General features: G+C 42.5%; 1 long non-coding RNA gene across 1 annotated transcript; it reads right to left on the minus strand.

Moving 5' to 3' along the window:
- Window positions 1-709: 709 nt before the first annotated feature.
- Window positions 710-4,606, minus strand: LOC138949972 (uncharacterized). The gene is made up of 3 exons (XR_011450468.1): window positions 3,810-4,606; window positions 2,924-3,014; window positions 710-1,924 (listed from the first exon to the last, which is right to left on the minus strand). It is a non-coding gene; the product is annotated as an uncharacterized lncRNA (long non-coding RNA).
- Between the last annotated feature and the right edge of the window lie 9,120 nt (window positions 4,607-13,726).

Raw genomic sequence — 13,726 nt, forward strand, 5'->3', positions numbered from 1 at the left:
TGTTATATTTGGATTAAAAACAAGCTCTGAAAATTAAATATATAAAAATTATTATCAAATTTTTTTTTTCGAAATCAATTTAAAAACACTTTCATCGTATTCCTTGTCGGTTCCTGATTCCAAAAATATATAGATATGATATGTTTGGATTAAAAACACGCTCAGAAAGTTAAAACGAAGAGAGGTACAGAAAAGCGTGCTATCCTTCTTAGCGCAACGAATACCCCGCTCTTCTTGTCAATTCCACGGGCACTGCCTTTGCCACGGGCGGTGGAGTGACGATGCTACGAGTATACGGTCTTGCTGCGTTCAGTTTCATTCTGTGAGTTCGACAGCTACTTGACTAAATATTGTATTTTCGCCTTACGCGACTTGTTTTACATTGCTTGAGGTATCCCCATTCGCTAAACACATCCATAATGCATGCATGGCTCATTCGAAAGAGGGCAACTGAACAACTGATGCCCAATAGCAATAAATACTGAACAACTGAACAATAAATAGCAATAAAATGATGACAGTGCCAAGTTTTTAAGTACAAAGTGAAATCATGTGACTGGACAAAGGCACAATTACAAAATACAAATAAAAAAATCGTGGCCCATTTTAAATTAAGTTCTCAGCTCATGGGGAAGCATAAGATGACCCTAGAAACCGAAATTAGGAGACCTCCCGCCCCCAGGGCAGACTACAAAAAAAAAGGGGGGGGGGGGGTAATTTGTGAAAAAGTATAAAAGGAATCAAAAACTGTATACATGTATTTAGTTAATACCCCAAAAAGTTGTATAGTATATACAATGTCAGACCCTAAAGAAAGTTTGTTAGTCATTGCTTAGGCAAAACAAAGCAAAATCGTCTGTTTACGGTATCCCGACCAACCCTATTATTTTTTCCCCGCCAACCCTAGACCTTTTTTTTGGCATTTGGAGAAAAAGAAAAAGAAAAAAAATCAATTTTGTTCCTGTTTTTTTGCAAAATAATTTAAAAAGATGGTTATAAAAAAAAAAATTAGAAAAACCGACCTACCGACCCTCTTTTTGTGTGCCTATGTTACTGTAAACAGACCAAAAGGTACATCAAAAACAACACACCAGGGATGCTACTCTCCCCTTAAAAATAGCCATGGGTCATAGGTGTGACGTTTGAATCTTTTAGCTAAATAAAACCATAGGCAATTGATCGGAAATATCAGGAAAAATCTTACAAGTTTATTATTTGTTTGCTTGGACCAATCCTCTTGCCGAAGTGTTTTACAGTAAAAATTGATTTTACGTCAAAAGTATCACAGGAATATCGAATGTTGAGGTAAGGCTGGGATAGCCAAGTTCAAGAATAACGGAAGGTGACTGTTGAATCTTTTTGAAAATGTATAAAAATATAGATGGTAGGCAATTCAAAATTAAAAAAAGGACTCTCGGAGCATGGACTTTTGAGTCAAAAATTAAAGAAGGCTCTATGAGCCGAAGTACATGTTTTGTCTCTTTTTTTTTATTTTGAATTCCCTACGATCTATATTTTGATACAATTTTGGACCCTCTTTGTACGGAGAGAGTTGGCAATTGTTAATCACATTCTCTCATCTCATCGACTCTCCTTCGGCTCCTTGGTAACATGCGTTCCGTCTCTGCCAGGAATGGACACAGCAGCAGATAACCGGTAAATATGTAACAGGCATAAATGGCAAAATAGCTCGCCTCGCCTGATAATATATGAGACAACTGTTCTATTACAAAGTCTTTCTTGGGAGGCTTGGCTAATTTACTCGCTCGTTTTACACGGGGTTCCATCGTTTTCTTTTCTAATCGGAAAACCTTGCTCCTCAGTTTGTTGACCTTCTGCCGAAGTTCCGCTTCACGAGGGGATGGAGAGGATGACGACTTTGATGCTTTACATCCTATGTCCTCCAGGATCGCCTGAATGTCATCTAAAAAAGAAAACACACACACAAAACACACATAAAATAACATAACCATAACAAGTTACAACCTGGAAGAAATTAAAACATGTGTAATTCAATCACAAAATGAAAATAAACAATAGCGTAGGAAGGCAGGCCAGAAATGAAGTGTATTAGCAACTATGGATTCGATGTGGAACAATGATGGAATTGACCTTGTTTGGTACTGAATGGGTGAGGCCATTAGAACTGTACCCACGGAATACGCGCTATATGAGCTTTATATTGATTGATTGATTGATTGATTAGGACAACAGTACCAGGTAAACTCCTCACACACCATGCCTCTTTCTTTCTTTCTTTATTTGGTGTTTAACGTCGTTTTCAACCACGAAGCTTATATCGCGACGGGGAAAGGGGGGGGGGGGGGGAGATGGGAATAGAGCCACTTAATTGTTTCTTGTCAAACCATGCCTCTAACAGGATATGTTTCCCATCTTTACGTGTGGGAACTACAGGTACAATTTCATCCATCCATGCATCCGCCCTATACAGCTTCTTCTTCTGCGTTCGTGGGCTGAAACTCCCACGTGCACTCATTTATTTGCACAAGTGGAATTTTATGTGTATGACCGTTTTTACCCCGCCATTTAGGCAGCCATACGCCGCTTTCGGAGGAAGCATGCGGGGTATTTTTGTGTTTCTAAAACCCACCGAACTCTGACATGGATTACAGGATCTTTTTCGTGCGTATTTGGTCTTGTGCTTGCGTGTACACATGAAGGGGGATAAGTCACTAGCAGGTCTGCACATAAGTTGACCTGGGAGATCGGAAACATCTCCACACTTAACCCACCAGGCGGCCGCGACCGGGATTCGAACCCTCGACCTTCCGAGTTAATAGACCGACGTCTTACCACCCCGCCCCAGCGCCCGTCACCCTATACAGCGATTATCAACTATGTAATGGATGGGTTTAAACATTTTTTGATGTCAGGGTGTTCTTCATGGTTAAAAATCTCTTACCTGGTTGAACAATTTGTGTATCAGGCGACAGGTCGGTGCTGGCTTCATTTGTAGCTACCCTTTGCGATGGTGGCTTCCTCCCACTAGCAACCTGCAAATTGCACAGCTCTTTAACTGACAAACTCACAACCAACACCCAGTCACAATGAAACATTTCTCCCAATTTCATGGCATTGGTCTTAGGCCACACACAAAAAGTGTATGTTTCTGGTAAGGCAAAACAAAAAATAATCTGTTTACGGTATCCGGACCGACCCTATTTTTTTCCCACCGGCCCTAGACTTTTTTGGGGCATTAAAAAATAAAATTAAAATATTCAGATGGCTAAAATACAAAACTAAAAAGCCGACCTACCGACGCTATTTTTGGGGGGCCTATGTTACCTTAAACAGACTTTTTTGTGACCTAACATGACTAAAGGTGGAGATTTTTTTTCTAACCTTTTTTTTTAAAACCATCTTTTAAACTATTTTGTTGAAAAACAGGAAAACAATTGATTTTCGAATACCCCTTTTATTTTTGAAAATGCAAAAAAAAAAAAAAATGTCTAGGGTCGTCGGGAAAACATAGGTAGGGTCGGGTGACCAGAAACATACAACTTTTTTGTTGTTGACGCCGACCCTATACCTTTTTTGCCATTTGGGGCTGTTTTTTTTTGCAAAATAAGTTCATCATATCATCATAATCAGGACGTCGATCCAAAATAAGTAACTTTTTTTTGTTGGCCTTATCATTTTTTTGCGCTAAATGCAAACAGGCATTATTTGATGGGAACAATGCTGTTGTTTTCAATTCTTACATCAGCCTCAAACTTGTCATTACTCAACCTGCATTTAATAGTGTGCTTCTTTGGTTTGCAAAAACCTAAAACCAATAAATAAATAACCTTCGGTGGTGGATTGGGCACTGCAAACAATGTCGGGACAGCATTCCACACAAGTGATCCTCTCTGCAGGATTGTTTTACTGGTTGGCCTCAAAGTGATCAATACAAAGCTTGAGACCTTGAACAGCAGCTGGCTGCAGCTTTTCAAAGTCCTCTCGCCTTGTGAATTGCATCCATATTCTGCACCTAGTTTGACAATAAAAACAACAATGTTATTGTTAAACTAAGCAAAAAGGAAAGACAAAGAAAGCTAAATCAGATCTTCAGTCTAAATCTAACGCTCTGCCTGAACGCAAAACGGATGAGTGATGTACCTTTGTACTGTAGTTTTCCCGTAAGCAAGGTTTGATAAAGGTTTCGGCAAATATGCCCACGGGTTTGTCATCAAGTGTAAACTGTTGTTTTGTACTGACTGCTGACTCACACTCACAGTCGTAAGTACTCGCTGACGCTGTAGTCTACTGAGTGAGTTGACTCGAGCCATTGCATTCTCATTCTGAAGAAGGTAAACCTGATGAAATAATCACTGCACAACCCACCTTTTTTCTTCTGTAGGGAACTTGTGGAAAGTTTTCCCGAAGCAGCTCTGTTTGTAACGGGCGTTCTTGCAACAAAAAGCCGAGCACAATTATTTACCACCACCTCGCACACGATCGGTACCTACGCGATCCGCCATTTTGTTTTCGCCGCCAGCATGTGACTAGGGACGATAACCCACAAACACTTTTTCGCATTTTCTTCGCAAGTTCCACGTCTTCCTTTTGTACAGTGTTTGATGCAGCCTACTTACATGGACACGACTGCCAAATAGTCTCGGCCCGCTCAAAATAACAATCACCGAGACTTTCAGTAATTCCATCGCGTGACGTCTAACCCTCGTACGTCATAATGTGACGTCTTCAATGTTAAAGTTTCCACCACAGACATACACACGCACGCACGCACGCACATACGCACATACGCACGCACGCACAGACAGACAAAGTTACGATCGCATAGGCTACACTTCGTGAGCCAACATGTAATGAAATGAGCACAAAGGGTTCTTGCTGAAATGTTGAAAACCGAGCCGATCATACCTGGGTCCAGAAACAAAACAAGAAAGGACCGTTTGAAACATTCTCATGTTATTTTAATTATTATTTGTATGTTACACTCACAGAAGAGAAAGGAAGTATTTTAGTTTATAATATTAGCATTCTATATGTTTCGGCCAGATTTTTTATTTTTTTATTTCATACAAAGCCGGGTTTTCCCGTGTAACATGCCCCTAATGGCTTTGCCGTGAGGGCGTAAAACTTACATTTTCTCGGCCAGATTTCTAATATTTTCTCATAATGTTTGCACTCTCAAAAGAAAACGGGGGTGGGGAGGGGGAGAAGGGGGGGGGGGGGGCAGGCGGAGGGGGGGGGGGGGGGAGGGACGTAACCACCACAGAGATATTAAGCTCTGTGGTACTGACGGCAGAATATCTTCGGCCGTACAGCAAAGATATCAACGACAGTCTCCTGCTACATTCTAGAAGAGGCCCGCCTTGTCTTCAGTGCCTACAGCTGATGAAATGACCTGCCCACAGCTGGACGTGGGGTTATCTGACCACGCTGAAAGCTGCATGGCGCGCTGGACAGGTTGAAGAGGCGCCACGTGAGATAGCCAAGTGAGATAGCCAAGTGACGATAACCCCTTTGATGCCAAGGAACCGCATCAAAGATCGCCCAAGCCGGGAAGATCTGTGACCACAACATGTTTTGTACAACAGCGTACAATAAGATAGGGCAGAACACGTTTACAGAAAAGAAATACTTTATTCACACTACAATCCACTTCATGACATATATCCAAAAAAAATGGCTTGTGTTGGGAGTCCCTTATCAGCAGCTATACATAGATCATTGTAGGTGCAGAGTAACTGGTTTACAGTCGAGTCACCTGGTATGAAACCAGATTGCACAGGCGTTATTATGTTATTCAGCTTCACAAAATTAAAAATATGGTTGTGGACACACTTTTCAAACACTTTCCCCACACAGCTTAAAGGCACAGTAAGCCTCCCGTAAACCATTACAGAGCTCCCCGAGCGTCTACATACAGTACAAGCATACCTCCATTTGAACGCTCACCGAACGGGAACATCCTGGCTGCTTTCTGTCGAGCGTGAGAAATTTTCAAAGAATTTATTTTCGTGGACTTGGCCACTACAACAATGGCGCCTCGTTTTGGTGCTAGACCTAACTTTTAAAATCTAAATAATAAATTGACAGCTTGTTACACAAACATTCTTTAATCATAAAATAATTTTTTTTTTCATCAAGACAAGATCAGTACAATTCGAAGTTGTGAAAGTTTGAAAAAAGAAAAGCCCGGAAGCAGGGTTACGCAAGGGTCGTAGCAGACGACGGTTTATCAGTGCATATCGCCGTTCCTCTCAACAGTCAAAAGCCATCGCTAGAGTTCTTGTGAACCACAGCCGTTTGTTTCGTGCATAAAAACGTGCTATTGTAAATAAGCTCACATCGAGTCGCATTCAATTGACTAACTGACGACTACATTGTGAAAAAGGGAAACTGGATCACACGGGTTCACGATGGCTCAGGGGTAAGATAAACCACGCAAAAATAAATTCTTTGAAAATTGCTCGCTCTTTACCTAGAATGTTCCCGTTTGGTGAGCGTTTAAATGGAAGGGTGTTTGTACTATGTTTAAAAGCCTGACAGTATATGTGATGGTTTACGGGAGGCTTACTGTGCCTTTAACAATGATATAGGTCTATAATTCAAACAACACATTTTGGATCTTTTTTTAAATATCGGAGTAACATGTGTATATTTCCATAACATAGGGTATTGTCCTTCGTTCAGGCAACGATTAAACAGCGCTGTAAGCGGTTGTGAAATAACGCCGATTGCTGCTTTAAGTAGCCTATTATGTACGTGGTCTGGGCCGCATGCTTTACTAATATCAAGACTTTTTATAATGTTAATCACCTCTTCGACGGACACATTTAGCTCACTCAATTCACAATCAAGGAAAGGAACAATCGGCAGGTCATCATGTTCATTATCCAGAGTGGCCTGCTGTACAAAAAAGTCGTTAAAGACGTTTACCTTTCCTTCATTATCTTAATAAATGTTACCGATATGCTCAATAGGTGGTATTTTATCAGAACCAATTCATTTCTTGTCCATAAACCGTTTTACAATTTTCCACCAATCTTTTTTATTTACATTGTCTAAGTTACATATTTTCGAATCTATTTCTTTGTAATAGTCAGTAATCCGTTCTCATTTCTTGTCGGTTACGTAATTTCGTACCTCGCGAAATAATTGCCAATCTTCTGGTAAGTTTGTTCTCTTTGCTTTGGCATGAATCCGGTTTCGTGTATTTATGAGTGACAAAGTGTCAGCGTTTATCCACGGCGCGTCTTTAGGGCTAACTGTTATCGTTCGGACAGGCATATGCTGTTTGGCGATGTTCATAAGAGTAACTGAAAAGATATCGGCGCAATCGTCGATAGAGTTGCTTTCGAAAATTTCATTCCAATTTACATCTGATAAGTCTGCACAAAAATTGTGTACGTTTAACCTGTCATAATTATATACATTTCTCTTAAATGGCTGCTGGGTCTTTGCGGTATTATGAATAATAACACATGGTACGCTATGGTCACTGCATATGGGTGCCAGTACGTCGACGCTCTTTACTAAATGGAGTGTTTGAGTTAAAATCAGGTCCAGACAGGTGCTACTGTTGTTCGTAATTCTGGTTGGCATGTTCACAATCTGATGCAATTGGAATAAATGTAAAATATCTACTAGGTGCGGTGTCGGCACATTGAAAAAGTCGTAGTTAAAGTCGCCAAGGAAAATAAACTTGTTCATGGTATCGTTCACAAGTTGAATGCTTTCTTTAATAAGGTCCCAGTACAATACGGTTGCGTTAGGTGGGCGATAAAAAGAACCGATGAGGAGACTTTCTTGGTCGGTTTTAATTTCAACCCATACAGCTTCTAAATTGTCGACAGTCAGATCTGGGCGGTGTTTACAATAGAGGTTGTTCTTAACGTATATTGCAACACCTCCATGGGGATCGTTAGGTCTATCACAGTCTAGCTGGTGGGTGAAAACTAGGTAAAAGTAAGGAGCTATTTTCGTCTGTTGGCGATAGCCAAATTTCAGATACTGTTATTACGTCAAACATTTGCGATTCTGGTTCTAAAAGGTAAATTTTATTGTTTATACTTCTTGCATTGATGTGAACAATGCTATGTTCCGATTTATCAGGACCTGGATTACTTTCCACATCGCCAGCTCGGAGAAGCATAATATTCTGTAATAAACCAAAATAGTGAGACAACACATCTGTTTCGGGTTGATGAGAGCATTATTTGAAGCACACCAGGAAACTAAAGAAGCTCATCAAAAACAGAGTGAAAATAAATAAAATTACCGTAAACTACCTTGTATACGCCCATCCCCCCTATGCACCAATTTTGCCCAAATGTTGGGGGTGGGCGTTTACTAGGTACTATACCCTTTGCAGGAGCGGGTCCTTTGCGAGAATAACGACATTTTGGTCACTTGGCATGGAAGTGTTCAAAGGATGCGTTATTGCACAAAATGTCCTCTCTGTCTCTGTCTGTCTGTCTGTCTGTCTGTCTGTCTGTCTGTCTGTCTGTCTCTGTCTTTCTCGCACGCACGCACGCACGCACGCACGCACGCACGCACGCACATACACACACACACACACACACACACACACACACACACACACACACACACACACAAGGAACTCTGCAAGCAAACCACGAAGGAGAACTTGTTGCTTAAACTGGTTGTGTGTAAACAAGTTTATAACTTCAAAAGATAATGCTACTCGTAACTGGAAAAGATCTGCAGTTGCACTGATTCAAGCCATCGAACTCGAGGGGCAATCTCTTGAAACAAATATCGTGATCAAAAACCGGTCTTTTCAACTTCAGAAGAGCTTTAAGAACTTCAACTCTCTAAATTAAAAAGCTACACTGCGGTGAGCGTATCAATAAACAGTATGCCTTAATAACAGCATCTTGGCATTATACACTCGAATGAATACTCTGTACCGCATGCGGACGTTTACAAACACTAAAAACAAATGTTCCAAATTTGTTTTCGTGACATTATTAATTAAGAAGTGTGTGTGTGGGGGGGGGGGGGGGGGGGAGGGGGGGCGTTTACTTGGTAGTATACCCTATGCACAGCTTTCGGCCCAAAGTAGGGGGTGGGCGTTTACTCGATACTGAGCGTATACAAGGTAGTTTACGGTATCAGCTTCCACGAAAATAATACTTTTTGTTATATATTTTTTTAAATCTCGAGGGCTAGTTATAGGTTATTTCCAGCAAGCTTCTTAATGAATTAATGAAAATAGCCTTTAGCTTTTATTTTTTTCGATTAATTTGTTGAAGGTGGTCCATATTAGGGGACTCGCACCTACTTTGAGATGTTGCTATTATTTTTTGTTTGCAGTAGAAACTCAGGGTCAACACTGCTAAAATGTAACAAATGCGGTCTTAGCTGTCATACACTCTTCAAAAAAAGTTAAGGATCGGTTGAAAAAACGGATCTAATTATACAAAATTGCCAACAAATTAAACATCAACATAGTATTTAAAAGATTAATGTGTTTGAATTAACAAATGAACAATGAGTCTTGACCTAGAATTTTGTTTGGCAGGCAGAATTATTTCCCTTTGTGGGACTTCTCAAAAGCTTCTGCATTTTGGAAGAAAAAGGGTGGTTTTTTTATAGCCCCATGAAATTTGCGGAACGCATGCCAGGGCAAAAGGGTGTGATGCACGCGCAACAACAGGGTCCTGGCTATGAACATCGCTCACCAGCTTGTGTTTAAAGGTTGACACGCTGACACAATTATGCACAGTAGCAACATGCCCCCACGAAGAAAACTGAGCGATTTGGATAGAGGAAGGGCAATAGGATAGCTACAAGACGGTATTGCTGCCAGGCAAGTGGTCCAGAGGCTTGCAGTGGCTCCCTCTGTCATCATCAGACTAAAACAGAGATTCCAAGCAACTGGAAGAGTGCAGGAGCGACAACGTTCTGGTTGGCCCAGAGTCACTACACAAAGAGAGGATCGCTTCATTCAGAGACAGGCCATGCAACAAAGATTGGCTACGGCAAACAACATTAGGCAACGCCTACAAGCTACCACCAACACTGTTGTTAGTGGTCAGACGATCCGAAACCGCTTACACAACTTTGGCTTGCGTGCAAGGCGTCCAGTCCGAGGAACAACCCTGACTGCTAATCATCGAGCAGCTCGCCGAGCCTGGTGCACTCAACATGTGAGGTGGCAACGTCAGCAGTGGGCTCATGTGTTGTTTACAGATGAGTCCCGCTTTTGCTTGGAACCTGCTGATGGTCGCATCCGAGTGTGGAGGCGTCGCGGATAGCGCTTCGCTGAAGGTTCTGGAACGACAGCGTTTTGGCGGAGGCTCTGTGATGGTCTGGGGAGGGATCAGCACACGTCTAAGAACACCTCTGTACCATGTAGTGGGAAACTTGACCGGTGTCCGCTACCAGAATGAGATCCTGCAACCCCTGGTCGTTCCAGCCCTTCAAGCGATCGGCCCTCGTGCGATTCGCTTCAGGATGACAACGCACCTCCCCATCGCTCTGCAGCTGTAAACACCTTCATCCAGCAGGCCGTATCAGAAGCCGGTCCATATTAGGAGCCCTTCCCCTACTTCATCATTTGATTCGATAGTCTGTTTTAATGATGGTGGCGAAACAAAAAGTGATGGTGAAAATGAACTCGCCTCTTTTTCTGCAACGTGAGGTGTTTCGTGTCGCTGCTGGGCTCGTTTTCGGTCCCGTCGAAGCTGGCTTGGTGGTTTCCGTCTGAACGAATTTGTGTACTGTTGTTGTTGGTCGCCATTTTGGGGTGGGCTGGTTTGAGACAGTCGGACAACAATGGCTGTGTTGTCCTTTTCAGCAAAGCATTTCCACGACGTCAGTTTGTTCTCTGCCAGCAGGATGCTGAATAGGTTTTCCAAAGCTTTCGGGAAGCCAATAACTGGAGACATGATTGAGTTTTAGCTCAAAAACTTTCGCCAAAAAGCGAGAGCTTTCCGGCCAAACCCTTCCTGTCGGCAGCAAGTCTCGCGAGAGAGAGAGAGAGAGAGAGAGAGAGAGAGAGAGAGAGAGAGAGAGACGGAGACACTGACAGACAGACAGACGTATACAGAGAGAGAGAGAGAGAGACAGAGAGAGAGAGAGAGAGAGAGAGAGAGACAGAGAGAGAGAGAGAGAGAGAGAGAGAGAGAGAGAGAGAGAGAGAGAGAGAGAGAGAGAGAGAGAGAGAGAGAGAGACTTCTTCTTCTTCTTCTTCTTCTTCTTCTTCTTCTTCTTCTTCGGCGTTCCAGGATATTTGGCCTCAGGTCAGACTTCAAGTTTTGTAGCTTGAATAAAGCTGGTGGTCAGGATCAGGGAGTCTTTGGTGCCCCAGAGTTGCTCCTGCAGTGTGGCACCTTGGGGCCAGTGATCTGTTATGGCTTCCTGGTGGAGCGGGCAGGTCTGCAGGATGTGCTCCGGGGTACGTGGGCCTGTTTCGCACGGGCAGTTCGGTGTGTGCGACAGACCAAGGTGGTGCATGTGGGCACGCAGTCGACAGTGTCCAGTCCGTAGGCGGAAGAGGATGGTCTGCTGATGAGACTGACTATTAGGGTTTAACGTCCTCTTAGACCAACTGGTCTATATTGGGACAAGTATTGGTAATACGCTGAAGATATGGTGTGATACTTTGATTCGAACAAGCCCGCTGTGGCTGTCTTCTTCGACACACCAGCTTTGGGTTTGTCTCGTCAAAGTATCGACATATGATCATGACAATCAGAGACGAGAGATGATGCATGCGTGTCTTCGTGTTTTGCAAGCCCTGAGACTTTCGCTGTGAACGTGGGATCTTTTTCGTGCGCATGTGTGCACACGGGGGTGTTCGGACACCGAAGAGAGTCTGCACAAAGTTGACTCCGAGAAATAAATCTCTCGCCGAACGTGGGGATCGAACCCACGCTGATAGCGACCAACTGGCTACAAAGCCAGCGCGCTACAAACTGAGCTACGTCCCCGCCCCGAGAGAGAGAGAGAGAGAGAGAGAGAGAGAGAGAGAGAGAGAGAGAGAGAGAGAGAGAGAGAGAGAGAGAGAGAGAGAGAGAGAGAGAGAGAGAGAGAGAGAGAGAGAGAGAGAGAGAGAGAGAGAGAAAGAGAGAGAGAGATTTTGCTAGTATAAGGGAGAAAACTGACCCAGACGGCAACCAGTACGATGTCAGTGACGAGTTATTCCCCTTCCCTATTAACTGCGGACAGCTGACGAGTGACGTTTGAGACAGGATTGGTGAATGATACGATGTTGTAAAACAAGTTGCGTAAAGCGATGTCAAAACGTTATGTCGATCAGTCGACATAAAACAATGAAACAGATCACACTGGTTTTTTTTCACTGAGACAACTGGAGACATGATGGAGTTTTAGCTGAAAAACTTTTGCTAAAAACTAGTAAGATCTGGGCTGGCATAAACCTTTTCCCCGGAAACAGCGCGGACTGGTGAAAGGACCAACAAGTAAACACAAGTTGGAAAAAAAAAAGAAACAAGTCGCGTAAGGCGAAATAACAACATCTAGCCAAGCTGTCGAACTCACAAAATAGATGAACGCACTGCTTTTTTCACCAAGACCGCATACTCGTAGTTTCGTCAGTCCACCGCTCGTGGCAAAAGCAGTGAAATCGACAAGCCAGAATAGTGCGGTAGTGGTCGCGCTGAGCAGGATAACAGGCTTTTCTGTATCTCTATTCTTTTTAACTTTCTGAGCTTGTTTTTAATCCAAACATATCATATTTATATGTTTTTGGAATCAGGTACTGACAAGGAATAAGATGAAATTGTTTTTAAATCGATTTCGGAAAATTAATTTTAATCATAATTTTTATATTTTTAATTTTCAGAGCTTGTTTGTAATCCAAATAACATATGTATATGTTTTTCGAATCAGAAAATGACGTAAAATAAGATGACATTGTTTTTGGATCGTTTAATAAAAAGATAATTTTAATTACAAGTTTCCGATTGTTAATGACCAAACTCATTCATTAGTTTTTAAGCCTCCAAGCTGAAATGCAATACCAAAGTGCGGCCTTTGTCGAATATTGCTTTGCCAAAATTTCAATCATGTTGATTGAAAAATGAGGGTGTGACAGTGCCGCCTCAACTTTTACAAAGAGCCGGATATGACGTCATTAAAAATATTTATCGAAAATATGAAAAAAGTCCGGGGATATTATACCCAGGAACTCTCTTGTCAAATTTCATAAAGATCGGTCCAGTAGTTTTAAGTCTGAATCGCTACACACACAGACACAGACACAGACACAGACACACACACACACACACACACACACACACACACACACACACACACACACACACACGTCTCGATTCCCCCTCTATGTTAAAACACTTAGTCAACACTTGACTAAATGTAAAAAAAGAAAGCGGGTTTTCTTCACCTTTGCCAACATGTTAACATTAAAGCACAACACATGTAAATATGTTCAGGATTATTCCCCCCTCTGCTTCTTTCTCTCTGTTAACTTGAAGGGGTGTTTATTTGTCTGTAAACACCCAGCAACCAAAAACAAACCTCCCAGCATTTGCTGTCGCTGTCGCCGTCCTACCAGCTACAACTCTACTTTTTCTGGTAGACTACGGGGAGGACCTTCAGCGACTGAGTGAGGCGCCTGATGTCTCCACTGTTCCCTGCTTGTTGCCACGCTAGCCGGCACTTCATTCAACGGAGCAGTTGTGGAGACTACAGACTAATTACGGGCCGCCCACTCAGTGGCAAAAAGCTAAGTTGCACCATG

Source organism: Littorina saxatilis, linkage group LG1, assembly GCF_037325665.1.
Source record: "Littorina saxatilis isolate snail1 linkage group LG1, US_GU_Lsax_2.0, whole genome shotgun sequence".
Classification (NCBI taxonomy): domain Eukaryota; kingdom Metazoa; phylum Mollusca; class Gastropoda; order Littorinimorpha; family Littorinidae; genus Littorina; species Littorina saxatilis.